The following is a 17,435-nucleotide window of genomic DNA, read 5'->3' as shown; positions in this document are numbered from 1 at the left end:
CCTCCAGGCGGGGCAGCGCCGGGGGCCGCGGCGGCGGCTCCTGCCCGCGGGGTGAGGGGCCCGCTGCGCAGCCCGCACGGCCCCCGCCACCCCCTTACCCGGCACCCACCTCGGCGTCAGCGGTGGCGGCGGGTGCCGGGCGCGGGCCCGGCCGATGTGGCTCCGTCCGCGGGTTCGGGCCGCCGAAGCGCCGCCTGCGAAAGGCGCTCAGCCTGCGGGACGCGTCCGCCCCTCCGGCAGCGGGACCCTCTCGGGGTGTCGCGGGCGTCAGGGCCCCCGGCGCCGCCTCCTCCGGCGCCTCTTCCTCCGCGCCGGGATTATCGCCGCGCTCGGGACGGGCCCTGGGACCATCTCTCCGCCATTTGCCCCCACTCCTTCCTGCCGTCACCGCGCGAGCCCCGCCTCCCGCCGCCGCGGCCAATCGCTGCGCGCCTCGCTCGGCCGCCCGCGCCGCCTTCGCGCCTGCGCCCGGCCGCGCGGTGCCTGGCGGGAGTTGTAGTTTGCGGCGCGGCCCGGGGCCCCTCGGGCCCGGGCACGGCCCCCGGAGCCGGCGGGCGGGTCCCCGCGGCGGGGCGGCCCCAGCCGGACGGAACGGGGTAGCCCGGCCTGGGGGGAGCCGCCGCCTCCCCGCGGCCGCCTCCGCCTGGGCCCGCGCGGACGCTCTGAAGGCGGGGCCAGCGGCCCCCGCCGCGGGCAGCCCCGAGCGGCCCCACCCCGATAGCGCTCGGGCCCAGGTGGGTCCCGGCGCACGTCGAGGGGCTCGGGGCAGCGCGGCCCGGCTGGAGCCGCGGAATGTCAGAACTCTGCCCGGGAGTTCCTGAAGGCAGCAGGCGCCGAAGCGGCCCCGCGTGCACTCTACTAAAAGTTTGCGGCGCCTCGTCCAGGGCACACGAGCCCCTTGCGCTCTCGGCCGCCCTGGCTGGTACTCACAGTGGGTGCACAGTGCCCGGCCTTCACATCCGCTCCAGGGAGGAAACATGCTCTGCAGAGAGGGCCCGCGGAACGAACGCGCTGCAGGCCGTGAAATTGTGGCTTTCACATGCTCCCACTTCCACAAGCTGCTACATCCACCCACTCGCGTTAGATTTATGCACACCTTTGAGGCTTTGATTAATGATACACACTGCAGAGAGAAAAAAACGCTCCACAAGGATTGTGTCATGCAGCAAATACATATGGCCATCAGTCACCATATCCAACATTTTATATTCTGTAGGCAGTAGTTCATAAAATCCTTGTGGGATAGAAAACTAAGGGTGCATGACCAGAAAAACATTTTAAAAAATACCATCACACAGATGTAGTTTGGTCATTTTTCAGAGAAGTGAGGAACTCAGTCAAATTCTATAACCTTGGAGTCTAAAATGGTTTCACAACACATGCTCATACTCCAACCATCATTTGAGGCTGTACAATACAAGTCCCAAATGCAGAACTAGTTAAAAGGCTGATTTCACTGCATAAAGAGGTTAGAGTTTTCTCAATACCTCTAGGTTTTTTCTTAATTTTCTATTAAATTTATCCAATGCAAAATCACTGCCTCACAATAAGATGCAGGACTATGGTTTTGTACAGTGATCCTTTGAGTTAATCTGGTCTTTGCCTCTTCCCTACTGATGTGTTGGAGCTTTCAGGCATTACTTCTGAAGCACAAACATGCTATGAATGTGCTCTCTAAAACCAGTATACAACTGGTGCTGCTGGAGAAAGTGGAGATTAAACTGACAGGACCTTGCAATGAGAAGTACAAGCTCCATTTGGAATGTGGTTGAGGTTTGTGTTGTGTTTCAGATAAGGCTTAGAAGCTCATCTGTATCTCACCACCTGACTTAGTTACTGAAAAGCCGCTGAAAACAGGCTACAAACTTTAAAATTCCTAATTTGACTACAAAAAGTGAGAAGATTGGTCTCCTGAGAGTATTCTTGATCAGACCTACTAAATAGCTCATTTAAACTCTAAGGGTAAAATAGATGGCTAAACCTGTTTGAGTTTGCATAGTCTTATTTAGTGACTGATCTGTTGGACAAAGAGGAAAACACTACTGTGAGAGCTCCAAACTGAGGCTCTGAGTAGGTTTTTGCAACATAAAAGTTTGTCCTGAGAACCAGAAAATGTGAATAACATGGCCAGAGAAAGGAAGTAACACCAAGAAACTATTAGGAAATAACTTATATTTTGATATGAAGTTAGAAGAGTTGAAATTAAATTAGAGCTGTTTCCAATGTAAAACCTGGGCTACCTAAGTCACTTATACAGTAATGTAGAGAATTTTGCAGTCTAATAATAGTAATTGGATGTCATTTGAAAGCTCTTACACACCTTATACCCCTGGGCTAGCTTCATATTTCTAGCTGCATTTCTAGTCTTTGTAGAAACCCCACACAGAGTAATCCAAACCACTGCAGATTCATGGTCATGAGGGAATTTCCCATGACTAACAAAGGATAAATTAAACTCATTTATGTGCTGCCTATCCTATCCTGGGTACCAGCAGAAGTCTGTAAGTGAAGCCTTTTACTAGGATGATGATGGAAAAGCAAACCTTGTTATGTTCAAGAGCAGCAGAGATGTGCCAGTTTTACTGGCTCAACATACTTTAGATACTTTGAAAATTTGACACCCTGTATCTTAATAAGCTTGGCAGTTAACACATTAAGCTTTGCTATTTCCATTTGCATCTGGCTCACGTCAAATATGCAAGTACCATGGCAGAGCAAATAAAAGGCAAATCCCATCTGTCTTTGGCAGTAGGTATGTTTCATTCTCAGAGGGTGGAATTTAACAGGCATTTTATACTATTTGTGAAATTATATTACTGATAGTGTCCATCTCCCTTCACACAAAAAAATCCCCAAAACACCAACCACACGAATGCTTTAACAAAAAAAGCAGCCCATGATACACTCCAGTTTGGCATTTGTCTTCCTGAGAGCAGCAGAGGGAGATAAGCAGCCATCCAAACTATAGTTTTTCTACCTTAAAAGTTTTTTGGCAAAATCAAAGTGAACCCTACAGCTTCCCATTACTGCTTGCTCACCAACACCCCCAAGAGAAACCATCATCTTTTCTTTTTATATTAAAGTCAGAAAGCCCTGAAAAACACAGCTCAAATACATCAAAGGTGGATATAAAAGAGATAAAAGCATAGTAGCAGAAGGAGCACATTAAGAGGGACAGAACAGTTATTTGGATACATCATATCTTAATATACTCTAGACCCCTCAGTTCTCTTTCTGAGGTTCTGTGGCAGGACCAGTGTGGGCCAAACAATATAGAATTTTCCAAATGAGCTGCAGCCTAGTACAGAGCCTTTAAAAAACATTAAAACATTATGAACTGTTTCATTTTCTTCCAAAAGAAAAGGGAGGCAATGGAGTAGGAAAACAGCTTTCCTATGTAGCAGATGCTCTTGGGGCAAATGAAGACAGTCACATCCTTCCAGAAGCCATCAGGAAGGTTTCTGGGTGCTGCCTCATGGACAAAACATAGCATGTGACAGTAACAGCAGCATAACTGAGGCTACAGGTTTTAAAGGCACCACAGCAGTAGGTATCCTTTATATCAAGTACATGAATTAGCACTATAATACATGCTTACTCCAGTCCTTTTCCCGCAAAAAGGAATAAGTTCAAAATCCAAAGTCCTGTTTCCCTGTAAAGCACTACCCAAGAAGCAAACAGTACCTCACAGGAAAGCTCTCCCCATTGCTCCTCATGCCTAAACTGCTCTTCTCACCACTCTGAAAGCCTCTCAGTCCACTCCTCCTCTGTCTCTTCCCTGTTCTTCTGCATGTCAGCCTAGTCACTATTTGCCTTCCAAGTTCTCAACTTCTTGTTTCCTTCCTTGCCCCTTGTCACTGGGAAGGGATGGGGGTGAAGAGGATGTCCTGCTGCACTCACAGCTTCTGCAGTGCTTTCATGTCCCAGTTAGCACCACTTACAATGCTCAACATTTTGGTGCTTTTTGCTTTTTCTTTGCCAAAAGTCACCGTGCTCCTGTTGCTGCCCTTCAAATGTCACGGGCACACATGGGTGAGAGCACATGGGGCCCTTGCCATTTCCATTCACTGGGGTGACAATTTCCCCCTTGCTATTTGCACAGCAAAGGCAAGGGGAGGGTAAAGAGACACATGAAGTAACTAATTACCATATTTTAGTCAACTTCTCCTAAAATAGTGACTTAGACTTTAGTATGGCAATTAACATACTGGAGGAAGGGCAGCAGCACCAGCCCCAGCCCCAGCCCAGGACTGGGCAAGAACAGCAGGGTTGTACTGAGAGCTGCAGTGACTGCACAAGGCAGACGTGGTGGGTTGACCCAGGCTGGATGCCAGGTGTCCATCAAAGCTGCTCTGTCACTGCCCTCCTCAGCTAGGCAGGAGAGAGAAAATACAACAAAAGCCTCATGGGTCAAGAAAAGGGCAGGGAAAGATCACTCACCAAATTACTGTTACAAGCAAAACAGAATTGACTTGGGAAGATTCATTAAATTTATTACAACCAAGGCAGAGTAGGATAATGAGAAAAAAACCCTAAAATCTAGAAACACCTTCCCTGCATCCTCCCTCTTCCCATGCTTAACTTTGCTCCCAGTTTTCTCTGTCTCCTCCCTCCTCTCACATATTCCTCTCTCCAGCTGCAGTTCTGCGGTTTTCTTGTTCCCTTTCTTATATCTGTTGTCCCAGAGGTGCTACCACTGTCACTGTTGGGTTTGGCCTTGGCCAGTGGTGGGTCCACCTTGGAGCCAACTGGCATTGGCTGTATCAGACACAAGGGAAGCTTCTGGCAGCTTCTCACAGAAGCCACTCTTGCTACCAAAACCTTGCCATGCAAACCATGAAGAAGAAAGTACAGGGGTAGGGAAAGAGGAGAGATTGGCAACCCAGTGTACAGCAAAGTATGATTTCTGTCAAGAATATGGCTTTTCTTAGTGAGGTATTTCCAATGGATAATGTACTGCTAATTTCTGACACTGAACCCTGAGAAGAAGGACTGAAAGCACTGAAACAGGGGATCTTTATACAGCTTTGGATCATAATTTTCAGTAGCTGTCTCCTCATGTGGACGTCAAGCCAAGGCATTAAGTTTAGTAACCAAAAGGTTAAAACACTGCTGGACAGGCCAAAGGAATGCTTATTCTGAGTGCAGCAAAGAGTCAATTCTCCATGATTTAAAAAATAAAAGTTCCCTGGATCATGGCATTACTGAATCAGGCCCAGACAGCAGAAATAGTTGTGCTCCACCTTCTCTCTGGCCTGCACACCCATCTGTTGCAATCATGTGAGAGGCAGCATCATCCCTGCAATGTCAGAGCCTCTGGAAAGACTCGTTTTACTCGATGAACCAACAAGTCATTCACCTGTGGCTAAATTCTCAGTGGTTTTCTATGCAGCTTTTTTCCCTAGGTGATCAGCGTGTAAGTCTACTGGAAAAACCTGTGGTGAAACACTAGTGGGAAAGCACAAAGTAACTTTCACCTTGTTATAATCTTCAAGGTCACAATTTTATTCTGCTATGCAGTATATTCCCAGCAAGCTCTGCTGAGAAAATAATCACCTGTGCTGTTTCCCACTGAAGATTTTATGATGTGCCAACATGTTTCAGGAAAAGAAAAAAAACCAAAAACAACAAAACAAAGGCATTTGTAGAAAGGATGCAGCCTCACTTTAAAATCCACAAAGAAAGTCCAGATTCCTATGTCCTTTGAACAAAGCAAGTTCCCATTGTTGTATAAGGAATAAAAGGATGCTGTTTCTCTCAAATACCTGAGATCTCTCACAGCCCTGTAGGATGACCAGATTGAATACCAACCTTTCCTTCTTCCTGATGTTTTTTTAAATTCCTTTTAAGATCTCTCTGTTTCATATTACTATTGAATTTCTGTCTGTCTTTATAACAGCCCTTAAGGAAAGCTACCAAAGTGTGTCAACACAGTGTTTGTTGGGGAAAGAAAAACATAGAAACCTATCAAGAAACTGGTTCTTATAGCAAGCTCATTGGTGCAATTATCATTGTCCTATTCTATTCCTCCTCCAGCAACAGGGGAGCAGCCATTTCTATTGCTTATTTTGCTACTTTGCTTCCTTCATCTTTTAGGGCAGGTATGTGACCAACATACTTATCGTCCTTTGTCCTTTTAGTTTTAATTATTTGGTTTGCATTTGGCTGTCCTATGCAGATGCTGTAACCTGTAACATTACCTTTTGAGTTTTAATTTACAAGAGTTTTGTTTTTATCTTTGTATTTCCCAAGTACTTGCTTCTACTTTTTAGAAAGAGGCCATTAACTAAGCACTTCTGTAGTAGCTGCAAACCATTATAGCCCAGCAATATCAGGTCAACAGATTTGTTGGTGCACTGGAACCAGGATGTGGCCATTGAAGATTGTGAGCAATGCTGCAAAGAACGGCAACATCAACTACAGCTGGAGAGGAAAATCCACAGAGAATTAAAACTTGTGTAACTAATGAGGTCTAGATGGACTTGTCCCTGAACGTCATGACAGAATTAATGTATTAGCTAGCAAATTAAGCTGCTAAAATGAAAATTGAAAAAAAAATTAAATGAAGATTTCCTCATGGGAATGTAGGAGGCAACAAAATGTCAGTTAGTGACTTCATTAGCTTCCTGCCAGAATACAGCCCCAAACAAATTACTTTCACCTTTACTCAGACTACAGTGCAGCACCAAAAAGAAAGCTGCAATGTCTGTTGCATAAGACCCTAGTATATGTCCAGGGCGTTACACTGTGCCAGTTTTGCAAACCTGTTCAGACTTAAGGTTCTCTGCATAGAATGCAACCGTGGCCCATGAAATGACCAAAGATCACACCACAGCATGAAACAGAGGGCCTGTTAATGAGTGGTGGCGGAATACACTCAGAAAAGTAGCTAATGATAAGAAGAGGCTAAAAACATCTGTGCATTGCCTGGTTCTTTAGACATGTCACGGAAATGACTCATTACTGGATCAACCACACGTATGGGCAACAGAGCAGGCAGTGCATTTACTGTCCAAAAACACATTATTATTCTAATAATACACTGGCCTGCAGGCAGCCTCCTTATGCTAGACTTTTGTGCTGGATCTGTGACCTTGAAATTCTGAGATAAATGTTTGTTGTGTGGCACAGTCTTTTTTTTTTTTTTGGTAAACATTTGAAAGAAATTGGAGGAATTATTGAAGTGAGAATTTAGGCTCAAATTAAGATGCTTTGGCTAAATCAAAATCTCTCCCCAGTGGTTTATATAAAAATTAAGCCTTGTACCATGGCTGGGGGAAAACAAAATCTTTTAGGGATAATGCCAAGTGGCTTGAACAGCATGCCAGTGTCCACTTGGTGCTTTTTTCCTGCCTTTCATGGTAGATACTTAAGCATACTTGAGAGCTCATCTCAATCAAAATACCTTTGCAGATCAGCTGTCAAGCAAACATACAGCAGACAAGAACTACAGTTTGCTCAGAAAAAATCATTCCATGCTCTACTTCAGCTCAGTTCCAAGAAATCTTCATCAGCACAGTGCTGTGTCTTCTAATGTAAAGTATAAGAAATTTTGCTTCTTAAATGCTTTCTCAGTCTTACAGAGAGCTGTTTTGTGACAAGCCCTTCCTGTCCCAATCAGTTCCCCAACTAATTTGCAACACAGGTTCCAAAAAAGACAGGAAAAACCAGTATTTAGATCTTTTGGCTCAATTTTCCATTTTCTCCCCATCACTAAATGCAAGATTGGGTAAGGGCTGGGTAATCATACAGGCACTGCTAAGCATTTTCATCTTTGTATAAAATAGTCACTTTGGTCATTATCAGCTTGGACCAGATTCAGTCATGCTGCAGAGGAAAAAAAAATCAGAATCCTTCTCAAATCATTGAATTATCCACCAACAGTTATCAGTAGCTAAGGCAGGAAAAAACAGTTGAAAAAGTATTAATCACAGTTCTTCATTTTTATTGTATGTAGGTCATCTGTACAAATATTGACTGTTCCTCTAGGAAATAAAGGTTCGATTAGGCAGAAAAGATGTTTTAAAGCAGTAATAGCTCTCTGTTGGACTCCAGTGACACCTGCTGGTAAAGAAAGAAGTTATCAAACACTTCTTGAAAATGCAATAGCATTAATTTATGTACCTGCCCTTAGGATCACTAACACTTTTTTTTGGCAGCTCAGGCTATGAACTGTGCTACAATCAGGTGTTAGAGTTAATGAAACAGTGTATTTATTTTTCAAAACTGGATTTTGACTTCATCTGATTATTAACTACTTGAAACTGCATTTTTATCACTCTGAAGGTGTTGTCAAGTTATACATTTTGCTATTGGCAGCTAGAGATTAAGATAGGCCAGTGGATGTTTGGCTTGCTGGAATACAGTGGAACTTACTTCCAATTTTAGTGATTTCATTAATGTAACTATAGTTCAAAAGTAAATCATTTAATACACCCCTACTTGGTTTCAAGTGGATTCCTTTTAAGCACAGATTCCAAGAATGAAGAACTCCTGAGTTGAAAAACTGACTGAGCTCGTGGCTTTGCTTCTGACACCTCCTTGTTGTTTGTAGTGCTCAACTGGTTTGTCACAGCTGTGTTAGTCTGGCAGGCCATACAGATATTCCTGAATGCCATTTCAGCCAGCACTTGTAAGAGAATAAATAACAATAAACTCCCTAAGTGACAGTTGTGGGACCAGAATTTCAATAAAACCTCACATGATGCAAGGCTTTACCCGCAGAAAATGGATGCAATATCCATGATGTACACTGAGAGACACCTCAGTTGCCAGTTGGGACAAGCAGAAGCAGCACAGCAAAGAAAAGCAATACTACAGCTCTGGGCACCAGACTCATCTCCCTTTCTACATTTGCCTCCATTGTGTAAACCAGTTCAGCATATGGATATGAATATTTCTATTTGAGATGATCTGTGACTGAGGGATTCCTTCTGCGATTGACAGGGCAATAACATATGCAAGGTTTTCAAACCCCACTCTTGGAAACAACTGGCCATAAATATCATTGATAGAGCTCTAGCCATCCCTACTGCATTAGGAAAATTTGCCCTTACGTCCTCTGGCAGGCTTAGAATTGTCTTAGTTTCATCTTTAACACTAAGGTCCTTTCAGATACAGCTGAACAAAGCAATGAAGTTTTAGCTCTTTGTCCTGCAAATCCTTCCTTTAAGGAACTGAAGCTTCCTGTCCAAAAGTCTTTTTTGCTTAAGTCTGACAGTCTCCAGTGCAAACTGTCCCAGGACAACAAAAATGCTCTATTATGGAGTGATGAGGCCACCTGGCAATGAATACCCATCACCACAAATCAGCACAACTCTCAAAATATCAACCCAGGCATCTCAGAACAAAAAATGCACAGAAATATTTTTGGTTTTTGTTGTTGTTGTTGTTTGTTTTTGGGGGTTTTTTTTGAGTGTCAAAGTTTAAGTTGAAAAATCACTTCTGACAGCACATCAGCCAGATTGGCACAGCTAGGAATATTGTTATAGGTTACTGAAAAGCAGACAGACAGGACAAGGCACTTTGGTTTTACGGTAGAATACTTGCCAAAAAATGCTGTTCCCAGTACTCAATAACAAAACTTCTAAGCTGGACTATAAAGAAAACAATTTCTAAAGGAAGTGTAGAAACATTTTTAGAAGTCAGGCTATAAAACTGCTAAGCAATAGTTCAAAATTGATTTTACAAATACATCCATAATAATGACTTTACAAACCTATGTACATAAATGGAAGATATTAGAGAAATTGCAGTATGTTTCAACTTCAAGATCTGCTAGAAGAATTTTTTTCTTTAAATACATGATGTATTAAACTTTATCAGAGCAGAACTATGCATGATCCCATGGAAATCAGATGCCCAGATGTTACTCCCTGGCACTCTGCATTTGGCCCTAGGGTTAACCATAACTTCTGTCAAGTGCAGAGTGTTGCCAAACTGATAGGAAGCTATCATAGTGATGAGCAAATGCATATAAAGGCATACATACAGAAAGAACCATTCCATAAAAATCAGACTTTGTACCTTGACTAAACAGAGATTCACATAATATAATTATTATACCAGGATTGAAGTTTCTCATAAATTAGATGTTGATTCCTCCACATTGGAGCAAAAATATTTAAATTAAATTGAAGAAAATCCATCCAGTCCTTTGTCAAAGATAAGTGGAAAGCTTTTCTTGGCAAATGAGGGAAGCCAAGTAACCTGTTTCCAAGTTTCCATTCAGACCCAGTAGTTTAAATTTCTCATTATTTAAAAAAAGACAAGCTCAAAGCTGTCTTTTATGTGAACAGATGCTGCGCTGTCTTCTTGAAGCTGCAGGATTAGAGGCAGATTTTTCATGCAGCTGCAGAATGAAGTCAACAAGCCCACTCTGTTCCAGGGTTGCTATTCAGAACCTTTTGGGCAGCAATGAAAGAAGATCACATCAATTTCATGCAGGTTTTGCTGCTCTACAAAGATATGAGTGGCAGACAGAGACGAATCATGCCTAAATTGCAGGGGAAAATGTGTCAAACTCCTCAGGAAAACGAGGTATGGAAGATTTAATCAAGTATAACTTTTGCAAGCACCTCTTTTACTTCAGGGTACTTTTGGTAGCACAGCATTGTTTCTGTAGCAACCTCTACTCTGGCTGAGTTACAGACATTGAGCTCCATGTGCAATTAAGAACCATGAGTATGGCCCCTGAATCCCAGCTAGAAGAGATTTAACATACATTGGCCTCTGTCCCCATCAGCAGCATTTCCCTTGTGACCCATATAGGTTCTCAGCATTCTGCTCTGCACCTGACATTAGTCCTGAAATACAATCCAACACACTTGTTTTACATTATTAATTCAACTGCAATAACAAGAAATTCCGGCTGCAGGTACAGAAAAACCTTTGCAGTCAGGGAAACAAGGTGCCCAGAGAGACTGCAGTTCTCATTCTTGAAGGTTTCCAAACCAACCTGGATAAAGCCCTGAACAATCAGGTCTGACTTTAGAGCTGACCCTGCTTTGAGCAGAAGAAGAGATGAGAGACCTTCTGAGGTCCCTTCTCAGTAGGACTATTTTATAATTCAGTGATAAACTCCATATGCTAGTAAGTGCCAAGTGATTAATATGCTTTTTCAAAATGACATTATGTATATACACACACTAATACCTATACACTGAAATACTTTACTTTAACTTCAGCTCTCTAGTATTAGGAGCCTGAACTAAAACCCACAAAATATTTTATTCTGGGGTTTAGGATGACTGCAGTGCATGGCTAGAAAATACACCCAAACAGCACTCACAGGGCTGTTTGGGTCAATACAATAAGCATGCATGGCTAGACATTGTTTTTGCAGGATTCCAAGGGAGACAACAGAGGGAATTAGGAGCAATTTGGAGGTGCCTGAATTGCCTTTGTTTTGCTACTAGTTAAATAGCAAGCCCCAGCATTTAAGGGTTAAGAGTCTTGGAAGCAGAGCTTTGTAAAAAGCAGTTCACCGAATAGATATCAATGACCATAATCAGAGTTAATTATGCTGAGACATGAACTTATAAAATTAGGTAAAAGTAGAGGCACAACAGAGCTAGAAAGGAAGCTATTGCAATGGAGTCTGTCAAAACCAGTTACTGAGCTTTGCCATATCCTTGTCTTTAAGGATGCTCAACAACTTCAAACAAGTATATTCTTATTATGTTAAACTTAGGTCCTGTTTATTTCTACTAATTTCCCATCTTTCATGCTGAACTCCAGCAATCTAAACTGCATGTTTTTCCCCAGCACAAGGAAGTTAGTGTTAAACATGCCTGCAAGCAGCATTGATTCATCCAAAGTGCCCTCAGATTGGTAACTTGGATATTAAAAGAACAGATGAAGTGCTGAAGAGTAAGCTCTGATCTGCTTTGCTCTGTACTTGTGCATTTCCTTGATGACAGATGAAGTTTGGTCTGTTTCCAGCTGGAAAGTCTTTCCCCTCACCAAAGTAGCAGCTCTACTAACTTGGGGGTCACACCTGTACTGAGCCTGCACACTCAAGCTATCTCATCAGGTAGAAGACTGGAAAAGGCAAAACTGCCAGAATGTCCCTCCTGCTGGTACCCAGTGTGGGCAGTGGGAGCAAACTGGTGTGGCTCCAGCAAACCTGGTCCGATATCCCTTTGCAGGAGACACTTGAGAAGGCGCAAGACAAGCATGGATCTCCCTCCTCTCCACTCATGTTTCATTGTACTTACACATTATAAACAACATTCACCATTCTGCTTGTTGGCAAGTTATGACTCAGGAGACTTCAGCACATTCCTTCCTAGAGAACAGGGATTACTATCAGATCTTTTTACTGACAAGATAAGCAGCCTGTCTCCCAGGAAACATCTATTCCACAAGATGTTGAAGAGGGCAGCTTTGTACTTCTATCACCAACTAGTTGCTTATTTAAATACTTGGTTATATGGTTATGCTGACAATTAACATGCCCTGCTGATCTGGACCCCAATTCATCTTTCTCGTTAGACCCTGACACAACTCAGCCCTACAGACTTGTCTCACAATCGCTGTGGCTGTCACTGGGCCTTCTCTGCTCTTCCTGCACAAGCCCTTTGGGATTGGTAAGGTCACTTTCTAACCTGCCTTGCTGTCATCCTCAACTTCTTGGTCACCTATGTTGCAGAACAGCCTATAATTATTACTGCTTTCTGACAGCAATCTCTCTCTTGAACAAAACAGGAAGCTCAAATTTAGCATAAAATAAAACCAAATACCAATTCAAAAATAAATAAGGTGAACCGGAAAAGTACTTGATGAAGGCTGTTCCCTCTCCCAGGTTCTTCTCCAAGCTCTACTAAGAAAGCATAAAATACGTATATATCTCATATCTTAGGTACAGAGCAATTCAGACAACTGGCCCATAAAAGCAAGAATTCAGAAAACATAAGATCAAACTTCTCTGCAGTTTTCTTTACATGTCTCCTGGCTGGAAACCTGCTGCATGCCCCTAGCACCTTATACAATGAGTCAGATTCAGTAATCAGTAGGAAACAGAATTAGCAGTGAAGGCAAATATATTCATGCAGTGCAATTTACAACAAGGCATCTGTCTGTGCATGAATTAGTATTTTCCTTAATTATCTGTAATAGGAAATCCCAAGATTCTCAGCTGGCCCTGTCAGTCAATATTAACTACAGACTTGGAAAATGGTACAAAAATAGAAAGGAAATTGAATCCTGCAGAGGCTGCAGTAGCACTTGACAAGGAATGCAAATAGAACTTCACTGGGAACAGTTTCACTACTGGCATGGTTGGTCCCACTCCACTCCAGAGTTTGCCAACACATCACACAACACAATACAATGTGACATTTAGTTAACTTGCAGCTCTCACATAGTGCAGAGGCTCCCAGAGATAGAGACACTTGTGAAAGCATCAGATCCAGAGCAACATGTGATGGTTATTCATCTATGCTCACCTTTCAATGTGCAATGGTTTCCCTTTTCAAAATTCTGACAATTTGACCATAAAGCTGTTGTAATCCTGCAAAGAACTGTGTGAGGCATACTCCTGATTTTGCCTGGTTGAGGAAGTTGTGCAGCTGCTGTACTTTAACAACAGGAGATCTATTATTCCTTCTGACAGACCTGGCTGTCTAATAGCCAGTCACTTGCTACAAAAGATGTAACCTGTGCCTAGTAAACAGGGACTCCAGGGACTCGGTGTGGGCTAGGATTGTCACTCAGATATAGGCGGTCTCACTTGAGGCTTCAGAATACTGCTGGCACAGACATTCCTCAGACTGCATGACAAAGTCCATCTGCAGTTGCACAGGTTCAAGAGCACCAGTTACCAAATACAGCAACTACAAACATGGTCTGCAGACTTCCAGGTCAGCCAAGCATACTTATCTTGGCCAGGTAGCAGCTGTAGAAAACAGGACACAAAGCATCTTGTTCTTGTCAGTCCTTTTGCACAGTCATAGCTGTAACCATCCTGGAGACAGGGAGTAAAATCTGGCAAACCACACATTTCTCCATTACTCCTGCACAAAAAGAAAGCATGCAGTCTTTCCCTTTCCACCATTCTTCATTCAGTCTGCTTCATCTGCTCACTGTGCCTCTGGCATTCCACATCTACCTCTCTTTACCACATTCGTTCTCTTCCTTTCCTAATTGTCCTGTATTTCTCCCCTTGGCTTCTCGGACATGTTTAAGAGCAGAATGGATGGCATGCAAAGGCACTCATGCTATGTCTCCATCACTGCACTTAGCTTTGATCCAGCTAAATAGAACTGTGCTCTTTGGCTAAATCAGCAGAAAGTTTACGTTTTCTAAGCCACTGGAGTTCAGTTCCTTTAAAGGGAAGCAAGCACAAACGTCAACGAATAAATAAACTAGACTAAAGGCTTTGTTAATCCTCACAGGCAAATCCCCAGCAAAAGACTGGCCCAATGCACAGCACCACACACCCCACACCTTCAAATTTCTTTGCTTCATACAAGCCAGTAATTCAAATCAAGCTTATGCTTTCTCAGTAGCCAACAATCCCCAGGGATTCATCATCAGATAACTGCAACTTACTCAAACATTGCTTTATATTTAACAAAACAAAGGACCCAAAAAACCTAAAAAAACCCAAAAACACCACAACAAAAAACCCACCAAAAAACAAAACCAAACCCCCCCCACATTTTATAACAATACATTCCCATGTTAATCCAAAAAAGGGGTTTTTTTCACATCTAGAAGACTCCCACAAATATTTGATTTGTCCTTCAGGAGAGGAGTTCACTCAAGTAATTATACTCCAAAAGAGAGCACAGTTAATCTTCTTGTGGAGTACTGCATTTACAGTCAATTACTTATTAACAGTGCATTGTGTCATACCGACTTTGAATATCTAAATCCACTGCTTGCTCACAACCTCTTTGTTATATAATTTGTGGCTTGGAAAATATCCATGTAGGTCCTGTCATAAACCCCTAACAGCTCCAAATATCAGTGAGAATTATTTCTATTGAGTAGGTTTGAATGGCTCTGCTTGTTGTACAAGTGTACCTAAGAGCTACTCTATAAACAGGCCTTGATGTGCCAGAGTATTACCCCTTCCACTGTTTGCAAGTGTCTGTCCTTATATAAAAGCCTTTGTATATTTAATAGTTACTCAATAGCTTACAATGCATCAGTAATTAGGGAGCATTTATGATAGACAAGAATCTAAAGATTTTTCTACACACAAAAAACTCCTTAATTCAGATTAAAACAGCTAGGAAAACAAGATACTTGCTTTTAGCTTCAGTTTTCCAAAACACTTTAAAAAAAAAGTTCCTAGCACGTGTTAATAGCCAACTTATCATTCCTTCCCAGGTATTTCATTGTTTATCTTTTATATTCCGTGGGGAAAAAAACTTCAACACAGTAACTAAAGTTCTACCAGATAAAGAAGCTGCACCTCTCCTGTGTATGATCTTTTTTCCTGTGAGATCAGGACTCTTCATTCTGAGACAGTCATGACAGAGTATGAGACATTAATTCACACAGAGATTGAAAGCAGAAGAGAAGCCAGGTCCTGCTCTGCCAAGGACTGTTGGTGCTGCACCAGGGGCCACAAAAGCGGAATTTAAAGCTTTCTGAGAGCAGGTGAAGAGATCTTTCACAGACTGTGGCCCAAGGGAAACACCAAGGCCTTTAAAGGATTGAAGAAAGGCTCTAAAGAAGGTGGAGAAAAGCATGAAGGTAGAGAAAAGCATGAAGACTAAGTGCCAAAGCAGTATCCTTCGAGATACACTAGCCTGACATACTGGGAAAAAATGGTGATTTAGGTTGAACGTTAATTACTACATCTATGGCTTCATGATAGATTACACATCATATAAAAAAGCATAAAGAACATTGTTTTAAAAAAAAAAAAATCAGTGTCTTGTGGGGCAAAAGTGATTTAACAACAAACTGCAGACAACTTGTAAGAAGGAAGCTGTGAAAACTGCAGAAGAAAGGGGGGAAAAAAGGAAAGTAATTTTCCTGCTGAATGGCAGGGTTCTCCTCTACACTGATGGGAAAAAACCATACTCAATACACTAGCCCTTCATGGAAAATAGATTCTTATGTCTCACTAAGAGAATATAGTTTTCCTTCCTTGCCTTTTCTAGAGTATCTGGCAGTCAGACAGGGTTGACCAAATCACTTTGGATATTGTCCATAACAACATCTATGATGATCATCATTAGTATCTCTGATTTCTAAAAAATAGATTCCCTATGCCATAAACATCGGGTCTGTTTTGCATAATCATGCTGCTGAGGCAGCTTCTGCTGCCATAGTCCCCACCTGACCAGGCTATATCTGCTGCAGCATCAGAGCCCTCCAGGCTGATATAACCAGGAGCTGTAGTTCTACTTCCAGCTGGGTCATCCCTCAGCAAATTCACACCCACAAACACACAATTTACTACTGACTTCCTCTTCGGTAGTAGCCAGAAAGCAGAAATATTTTCTTTCTTTCGTTCCAGAATAAAATAGCTTTCTGTGCAAGACTAAAGCTGGGTCTCATGCAGCCTCCATTTTTGGTATGGACTTTCTGAGTAGCCTTACATGACTCCTAATTCATGTCCAATTTCTGAGTTACAAGGAAGAGATACTACTTTCTTCCAACCTTTTTTGTCTGTCTTCTTGGGGTTTTAGAAGGGAGAAAACCCCCTTTCTTGACACTCTTAGAATAGAAACATCTTGTCCCTTGCATTCTTTTACAGCTTCCTGCTAAAAAGAGCTCATTCTGTGGTGAGAAATGTGGCACTGGGGAAAAGGGAATGTTATTGCTTCTCTTTTCTCAGTAGCCTGCTTTATGAGAAGAGCATCTGGCGTGGCAGGCCTGCCTCATAAAGTGCAGTAGGACTTGACTGATACAACTGGAGTGGCCACATTTGAGTTGCAGTTTGTCCCATGATGCACCATAACAAACTTTTATCTTCTTACACTTTTAAGATAAGACAAAGTCAAAATACTCACAGAATAATCCAGTGCCACATAGGTTATCCTGTCATTATTATACTCCTGGGATTCAACAACAGGGACTACATCAAACACCAAATAAAGTAGAAATCCTCACTAAAACAGTTGCCTTGTATTTGCTTTCTGAAGCAGTAAAAGCAGCCAAAACTCTTCTGACTGTAGAACAGCTAGGAAGAAAACTACAAGTAATTTAATGGGCATATCTCAAGAAGCCAAAATACAGCATTACCATCACTCAGCTTCCTGCACTCACTTTTGCTGCGCTTCATTTTCAGTTCTCTGAACTAGCTCAGTACACCAAGAGAAAAAAACCATACCTTTAAAATACAACATGACAACAGATTATATAAATGACAAACTGTAGGGAAAGCCTAAAGAGCAGTAGATGAAAAGAAGCAGAGAGATTGCTGCAAGCTGTAAAGCATTACCAGCAGCAGGACCAAAAAATAACCCCTA

The 17,435-nt window shown here is 42.5% G+C and overlaps 1 protein-coding gene across 3 annotated transcripts in view; it reads right to left on the bottom strand.

Moving 5' to 3' along the window:
• The window catches only part of WAPL (WAPL cohesin release factor), a 137,288-nt gene that overhangs the window by 64,298 nt on the left and 55,555 nt on the right, over positions 1–17,435 (bottom strand). The window contains exon 1 of one of the 3 annotated variants that reach the window (XM_033065627.1): positions 931–1,026. The exons of 1 other annotated variant lie outside the window; for it this stretch is intronic. The gene's annotated coding sequence lies outside the window, so the exon portion shown is untranslated. Of the gene's footprint in view, positions 1–109; positions 381–930; positions 1,027–17,435 lie in introns of those variants that run through there. One more of the 3 variants, XM_033065625.2, reaches the window with a different exon arrangement.

Source organism: Catharus ustulatus, chromosome 8 (assembly GCF_009819885.2).
Source record: "Catharus ustulatus isolate bCatUst1 chromosome 8, bCatUst1.pri.v2, whole genome shotgun sequence".
Classification (NCBI taxonomy): Eukaryota; Metazoa; Chordata; class Aves; order Passeriformes; family Turdidae; genus Catharus; species Catharus ustulatus.
This window is presented reverse-complemented; position numbering and strand designations above follow the sequence as displayed.